Below are 6,077 nucleotides of genomic sequence, written 5' to 3'. Positions count from 1 at the left end.
TTAAGACTGCTAAAAGATTGAACTCCAGGCAGGCTCGGTGGGCACTTTTTTTCGGACGTTTTGATTTTACACTCTCGTACCGCCCGGGTTCCAAAAACATCAAACCCGATTCTTTATCGCGAATTTTTGATCGTTCCGAACGCCCGTCTACTCCCGAGTGCATTTTACCCGAGAATCTATTTGTCTCCACACTCGTATGGGAGGTCGAATCGAAGGTCAAGAGAGCCTTAGAAGGGGTAACGCCCCCGGCCGGTTGCCCACCGAACCGCTTATTTGTACCGGAGGGATTACGGTCCGACGTTATTCAGTGGGGGCATTGTTCCAATGTGGCTTGTCATCCAGGAGTTAATCGTACCAAGTTTTTGGTCAAGCAACGATTCTGGTGGCCACTCATGGCTCGTGATGTTCACAGTTTTGTTTTGGCTTGCTCAGTTTGCGCCACTGGTAAGACTTCCAATCGTTCTCCAGATGGGTTACTCCAACCGCTGCCTGTCCCTTCGAGACCCTGGTCCCATATTTCGCTAGATTTTATCACCGCCCTCCCACCCTCTCGGGGTAACACGGTAGTTTTGACCGTGGTGGACCGGTTCTCGAAGGCGGCCCACTTTATTCCCTTGCCCAAATTACCCACAGCCAAGGAGACAGCGTTGACCGTCGTTAATCATGTCTTTCGCTTACATGGCCTCCCGACAGACGTGGTTTCCGACAGAGGACCTCAATTTGTGTCCAAATTTTGGCGAGAGTTTTGTAGATTACTAGGGGCGACTGTAAGTCTGTCCTCAGGGTTTCATCCCCAGAGCAATGGGCAAACTGAGAGAGCCAACCAAGATTTGGAGAGAACGTTGCGATGTCTGGTTTCCAAGAATCCTTCCTCGTGGAGTCAGCAATTGTCTATGGTGGAGTACGCACACAATACGTTACCAGTGTCATCTACGGGCCTATCTCCGTTTGAGTGTAGTGTAGGTTACCAGCCACCAATGTTTCCTAGTCTGGAGTCCGAAGTCGCGGTTCCCTCTGCCCACGCATTTGTCCAGAGGTGTCGTCGCACCTGGACTAGAGCCCGCGAGACTCTACTCCAGGTGGGAGCGCGCACCAAGGCCAAGGCCGATCGCCACCGGTCTAGGCCTCCCGTATACGTCATTGGTCAAAAAGTGTGGCTTTCTACTAAGAACATTCCGCTCCGCTCCGTATCTAATAAACTTGCTCCTAAATTTATCGGCCCGTTCACTGTCACCAAGATCATTAGTCCGGTGGCAGTCCGCCTCAACCTCCCTCCAGTGTACAGGAGAATTCACCCCGTGTTTCATGTATCCAAGATTAAACCCGTGTTTTATTCCCGTATTAATCCGCCAGCCCCGGTTCCCCCACCGCCGCGTCTCGTAGACGGGGAACCAACTTATTTGGTAAATCGTATTCTGGACATGAGGCGGAGGGGACGCGGAGTCCAGTACTTGGTGGACTGGGAAGGTTACGGTCCGGAGGCGAGAAGTTGGGTACCTGCCAGAGACATTCTGGATCACTCCCTTATTGATGATTACAATCGACAGGTAAGGGAGCCTAGGGACGCCAGGAGGCGTTCCTAGGGAGGGGGGTACTGTCATGGTTCATAAATTCATTGCTTCCTTCTTGTCTCGTGTAACTGTTGTTCTGTGTGTGTGTGTGTGAGTGGGCGTGGCACTCATTCCGGATGATCAGCGATCCAGCTGATCCCATTCAACACTCCAGCTGCAGCTCATTCAACCACCTATAAAACCTCACCGCACTTTTCTCTCATTGTCAGATCGTTGGTTGATGTCTCCCGTGTGTTATCCCAGTTTTGTCGACGTTCCTGTTTCGTGTTCCAGTTCCTGTTCCTCGTTCTTCGGATTTCGTCTTCACCTGGGTTTCACGGTTTCAGCACTTCACCACGGACATCTCGCTGACCATCCAGTCCCTGTGTCACCAGCTACTCACTCATCACCGGACTTTCACTTACATGTATAAGAATAAACTGAGTTACCTGCATATTTGCTTCTGTCTTTTGTTCGCCATGACAGATAAGGAGTATTGGTAAGAGTAGTAATACCGAATGATACCCATCCCTATTGGCAGCAACAAATTAAAAGTTATGGCCAATTTAAAGCAGCACTAGGTAACTTTTCAACCTTCATAATATATTTCCAAGACTCTTGTGATGGTACATCGACTTACAATAGGTTGAATGACATGTCTGCCATAGCCTGACGGGGTCTGTATCGTTTTTAATCGTACTTTTAAACTTCGGGGTTCGGGTAGTAACCCCCGCGCACACAAAAGAACTACAAAATTCGACTGCTTTACGGCATAGGCTACCTCACTTCCCCCAACACGTCCTCACATGCTGTTGGACTTGTAAGTATATTGCTTATATTGTATATCACTCGGACAAGCTTTCACTCGTTGGTGTGAGCTAAAAAGCACCTGGCGTTCTTGTTGATGGATTAGTAACTTAGACATCTTCGGAGGCTAGCTGTGCTTGTTCGATGTCCGACGATTTGTAACGCGTTGTGTTTATTCCCCAATCGAACTCGTGTAACTGTCTGTCACACGTTCTACCGTCCACAGCATTACTTGATAGACAAAAATAGGACAAGAATGAGCATCAAATAGAAACAACCAGCTTACGGGGTGTTCGAGGCACACATACAATACAGACTGCCGACAGTTAAACAGGGCGCGCGCAGCTCTTAAAGGGGCCACACCTTATTTCCACTCGTTACAGCTTCCATCCGACTGAACAGGGACCGGTATACAGGGGGGAGGGGATCAGGCCGTGAGTGAAGAGACTGCTCTGCGTGAGTGGTATTTACGACAGTAACGTTAAATACAAGTAGTCCACAGCGACTCTAGGGGTCGTTGTTTGACCAAAACGGAAATCTTACCTAGTGGGGCTTTAACTGTGATTAAATTCAGTGTATATACGTCTGCCATATTTCACGAGTTCACATGTAATATTATAATGCGTATTTGGCTTGCTGTCCGGGGGGAGGGCTCCGAGCTCGGAATTCGGCCCGAGCCCAGAGTACTCCCCCCTATGAATGTATAGATCATAGGTATCTATGAGCAGGCCCAGCCGAGTGTGAGGTGATGGGGTGGTGGCGGGATGCTGAGAAATTTGTCATGAGACAGGAGGTAAGGGAAGGCTTTATTTATACTGGCTTCTTCTTGTACTGATTGGATGATTACCTGAACATGCTCCTCCCGAACTTTGTTACATAAAACTTCATTTTGCCACCCCTCAAAAATTCCTGCCCCCCTCTCGCCACCCCATAAATATTTTTCTAGATCCGCCCCTGCTCCAGAGCAAGTCATGTAGTCTGAACAGCACAGCGATCTGCCGACGTTTAAAGTTGTGTAGTGTGAACTAGGCATTACCCGCCTAGCTAACAACACACAGAGACATTTGTTCAACAGTTTTACTCACCGTTCCAACGCACGACCGCGAACCTTTATCATTGTGACTGCTCGATCCTTAAGCATTAGACGATCTGCAAATCCGTTGATCTGGGCTTTGTTTATAAAACAATCATCGTCGAAATGCAGGGAACAACAGTCTTACACAACTCCGTTTATGCTCAGGAAAACAAACCCCATCCACGGGTTCCTTAACGCTGGGTTCTTTGGGAATCTGTGCAGGGTTGTCTTGCCCTGGCAACCAAAAACACACTTCTTTGGTGACATTGACTTCCCAAAAGCCGGGCAGGGCGCTTTGATGGCGAACTGCTTTCACTCTCTTGCTCTGGTCTACGAGTGCGCGCGCGCCCGCGATCTTACCGGAGAAGTGCCCTTAGGACCCATATAAGGAAATGCCGCTCTATCTTACGTAAGACAGAGCCATACTCGGAAAAAAACCTTTCCGAAACTTGTGACAAACCGGAAGGAGTATTTTTGGAACAAAAATACTCCTTCAAACGTACAACTTAGTTTTTGAAACTTTGTCCATGTTTAGCATGGGAATCCAACTCTTTACCAGTGTAAAAAACTCAGTATGCATGAAATAGCATTTCACCCCCCCTTTAAGGACACTTAATATTCAGTGGGAACCTTTTTTATATTTTCATTTTTTTAAATGTGTGTCTATTTATAACACTTTACTTTGTATTATATTATCTTTGCATAAAATTACAACAACAAAAAACTTAACTAGTTAATGCTGCTGTAGGAGTGACGGTAAAGTTGACATCTTTCTCTCTTCCGACTGCCGTTATCAATCTCTCTGTATGTGGAAGTTTTTCTTCTGCTGTTTGAGCAAATGGGAACACAAAATATATATTTAATGAATTCTCTTATTCACCGCTATAGAAGTTCACCCAACTATGACGACTTCTGCTTTTGAAAAAAAAACGGAAATGTGAAAAATGCGCTGCCACTTTCATTCTCAGAGTGTTTTAACATCAATATAAGCACCATAATAACATACTGTAGATGTAGCCGTTCACAATATTCACCTACATTATATTTGATAACCTCTCCTTAAGCCATCTACAATTAATCAACTGAAATCAAAGACCCATCGAGTGATTGTTTAAAAAAAAACAGTTTATATGGACATTCAGATACAAATTACATCACAAATGGAATCAGAATATGTAGAGAGAGAGAAATAGTTCAACTCAAAAACACGGTTACACTGTAAACCAAAGGAGAGTATGTGGAACAGGTATCATATTCATAAGGTGCGAGAATGGAGAATAAAAGAGACGCCATCTTTAATCCTTTACTGCACGAATGGAGGGGGATTTCAAACTTTCACTCCATCATCAGAAGACAAACGTCATGCAAGAATTCAGTCTCCTCGTATCAAAGATCTCCGAGCTCTCGGCGCTACAGGAGAAACGTACAAGGGACAGAGAAAGAGAAACAAGCAAATCCGCCGTATCTTTTCCAATAGCATCTTTAAAAGCCAGAAGATCAGAATGTAGGTACTGAGATATTTTAATCTCTTATAATACTGTGTAAAGTGTATGCATAGACTGCAAGTACCATTTAAACATAAAAAAACAAAACCTAAAGAAAGCTGTCTGGTTTAGTGTTCAGTTTTTCATTCTCTTTTAGTGTCGATGAAACTCAACCCCTCCTACACACAAAACAGCTGAAGTGAAATTAACTCCGAAACTTTAAAATGGCAAAACGTTTTCAGTCCTGGACCCGATTACAATTACATGCACCTAGAATCTACTGAAACGCATGTCCTGCAAAAAAAAAAAAAGAAAGAAATGCATGTGTTTTCACAGATAAACTGCTGTGGTCTTGGTTTGCAATACGAGGATTCTGCAATTCCATCTCCAGCCATTTTGAAATAATTAACGAGCCACTTCAAACAATATCAAAAACCTATTGATAAAAAAAAAAAGAAAAGAAACCAAACAATAGAATTAAAAATATGTTTACACACACAAATCAAAAATGTGCTTGACTCTTCTTTGGAACCAAAATTCAAAGAAAGCAAAATACCAATATACTAAAGGGAAAGAGGACACACTCTGCAAGACAAAAAAAAAAAAAAAAATACTATGTAGTTTTCCTTTAAAAACCGACAAACATTTTTTAATCCGCTTCTCAGAAAGTTGGGCTGAAACTTGCATATTTTACAAAACTATGCTAATAAAAGACCTTCCGTCGATATTCCACAAGAAGGGCTTTTCAATCCCAAAAGCAAAAAAAAAAAAAAAAATTCATAGCATAATTTAAATACTTGCTATAGTCATTATGCCGTCTTTTTGTGTATTAATGTGGATTCAGATGATGTCCTGCCCTTCATCAAAGCCAACACACAACCATGAGAAACTAATGACGATAATAATTAATAATAATAATAATAATAATAATAATAATGTTTGGTAAAATTTTGTGTCTATTCTAGTTTACTTGCATATAATGACTATTTAATTTTAAAGGTACGCCTCTTGAAAATGGTCTGAACGGAGGTACTGTTTAAAGAACACAAAGCTTTCAGCAAGACGGATTATTATGACACATCGTCCCGGTCGTGTGCGTCACACTGCAGTGATTCGTAACAGCGGTTGGAGTTTCCTTTCATCCATGATCTTTCCAAAGAA

The 6,077-nt window shown here is 43.6% G+C and overlaps 1 protein-coding gene across 5 annotated transcripts in view; it reads right to left on the bottom strand.

Moving 5' to 3' along the window:
* Positions 1-4,543: 4,543 nt before the first annotated feature.
* The window catches only part of rbfox2 (RNA binding fox-1 homolog 2), a 47,255-nt gene continuing 45,721 nt past the window's right edge, over positions 4,544-6,077 (bottom strand). For all 5 annotated transcript variants that reach the window (XR_014629350.1, XR_014629351.1, XM_084424968.1 and 2 more), the window contains one exon: positions 4,544-6,077. This exon is cut by the window's right edge and continues 622 nt beyond it. The gene's annotated coding sequence lies outside the window, so the exon portion shown is untranslated.

Source organism: Rutilus rutilus (assembly GCF_951802725.1).
Source record: "Rutilus rutilus genome assembly, chromosome: 12".
NCBI lineage: Eukaryota > Metazoa > Chordata > Actinopteri > Cypriniformes > Leuciscidae > Rutilus > Rutilus rutilus.
The sequence above is the reverse complement of the archived record's forward strand: the minus strand, read 5'-3'. Positions and strand labels throughout refer to the sequence as shown.